Here is a 2,177-nt window from a genome sequence, read left to right as displayed (position 1 = left end):
CCCACACACACACTCACATAATCCCCTCCACACACACACATACCCTCCCCCCCCAAAAAAAAAGAAAACCTCACACTCAAGAATGAAGCCACGTCTTCTGTTTGTAACACACAGAGTCATCGTGGGTGGTTGGCGGGTGCTCTGATGTTGTTTGCTTCTTCTTTCCTATCAAGCATATATCGTCCTGATCTCTCCTCTTTCTTTTTTGTGTTTGTTACTCTCTTGTAACACCTCTAATCTTTTGCACTTATATTATGACCTCATTGTGTTGCAAATGCCGTAAAACCCTTACTAAAACTGAAAACGGAGTCATCTCATCTACAGAACGCAGCAACCTGTCTGAATGCCTTGGGAACATCCGAGGCTCAGTATTATTGTGTTATGAAAGAAGAAACGTTATACAGACACGATAAACCCTAAACAAATACAATATTGGAAACTCATTAAAAACAAACAAACAAATGCCAATTTTCTTTTTTTCACCAAGACCCGCCATGGTTTTCAAAAAAATTAATCAATTCTTTGAGTTTGTTGAGAGATTTAGAATGTCATTTTTCTTTCAAAGCGGTTCTGATCTTTTACTTTCTCTGTTGTTTGTTGTTATTCATCCATGGGAATGCGGAAGTAAAGATCTCTACAGACGCTTTGAAAAATGAATGTAAAAGAATGTGGGGAAATAAGTGGCCATATAGCATAATTCCAAACTCGTATTTAGGGGCACTTTTTAAGCCTCTGTCATTCTGGAAGCCATCCATATAGATAGAGATCTATCTAGAAGCCTTGCACGAAAGGGTTTTCAGACAACGCATTTTTGTCACGACTGAGCAATGGGGTATGAGTTTACATTTCGTTTTCTTTTTGCCCTATTAAACTCCTTTCTGAGTAGGGGAAGAGGGCTCGTCGTTAGCTCATTTAGTATCATGCTGGAATTTGGAGCGGATGGCCCTGCTTCGAATCCCCCAGTAGGGAGCTTTGGGCTTTGGTCGTTTGGGGGAGTTTTAAGGCTCTCCACCTATTTATTGACTCGGTCCCGTCGGAGATAGACATTAAATTGGGAGGATCTGCCTTTTAAATCACCCTACAGTGTTGAGAGGGGCGGAAAGGGGGGGGGGGGGACAATGCAATTCACAAGAGGAAAAGCCATCAAGTGGGTTTTGCTTTGTTTCAAATCACAGGCCGTTTACAAACAGCAATAATGGTCGCTTTTAAGGACAATAAGCGGTCTAACCCAGTTTTCAGGGGTTTCCAGAAATCTTGACCTACACCAAAAGTGGGTATTGTCCTACCTATAGGAGAAGTTTGGTTTCACTGGTGTGTAGATTAGTTTGGTTATAGAGAAAAATATCCTTGTTTTTTAAAGAAACTGAACAAGGGGCAACAAATTTACCGTCGATTTGCTCATAACAACATTTTTTGGGATAGCTTCCTTGTGCTTAAAAACAACCACCAATTATAGACCTCAGGGGATAAACTCTGTTGGTCACAGAAAAAATGTTGTGAGGGCTTGTACCTTTCCTCACATGTCCATATATTTAGTCTGTTTATGCAACTACTGACTCTTTTTCACGGCTATTTTAGACACTAAGACATTGGGGTTTAGTATTTGTTCGTTTTAAAATAATGTTGATGGTGGTGGACACAATGGAACAAACCAAAGAATTGTTCAAATAGATAACGTCAATAGTTTTTATTGTGACTCATGCCTATTTTCGCCTGCACCCTTTATTATTTTAATGTAACTGTTTTACTCCCCCCTCAACACATTTATGACTAATCGAAGGCAAAGTTTTTGGACATTTGTTTAGTTTCTTTAAAAGACAAGGAGAGCTTTCTCTATAACAAACAGATATACACACCAAAGAAACCAAATTTCTCCTGTAGGTAGGGCAATGCCCACTTTTGGTGTAGGTCAAGATTTGTGGAAACCCCCGAAATCTAGGTTAGACCGCTTGTCCTGAAAAGTGACCATATGTTATTATAACATCCCAGCATAAAGACTGAGATACGGTAGTCGAACTCACGTCTTCTCTGTGCGAAAACGAAGCGCATATACAACCCACCACAGACGGCAGGCCCATTCATTCTTCGTTTAATGAAAAGTATTAGCTACAGAATTGAAGGCAAGCCTCTCTCTCTCCCTCACTCTCTCTCTCTCTCTCTCTCTCTCTCTCTCTCTA

The 2,177-nt window shown here is 40.3% G+C and overlaps 1 protein-coding gene across 1 annotated transcript in view; it reads right to left on the bottom strand.

Annotated features, from left to right (window-relative positions):
• The window catches only part of LOC101845885 (dysbindin protein homolog), a gene marked incomplete in the record, with an annotated part of 12,082 nt that overhangs the window by 7,826 nt on the left and 2,079 nt on the right, over positions 1 to 2,177 (bottom strand).

The sequence above is a fragment of the Aplysia californica genome, unplaced genomic scaffold, assembly GCF_000002075.1.
Source record: "Aplysia californica isolate F4 #8 unplaced genomic scaffold, AplCal3.0 scaffold00830, whole genome shotgun sequence".
Lineage (NCBI taxonomy): Eukaryota > Metazoa > Mollusca > Gastropoda > Aplysiida > Aplysiidae > Aplysia > Aplysia californica.
Note: the sequence above shows the minus strand (reverse complement) of the source record. Positions and strands in the feature narration are given on the sequence as shown.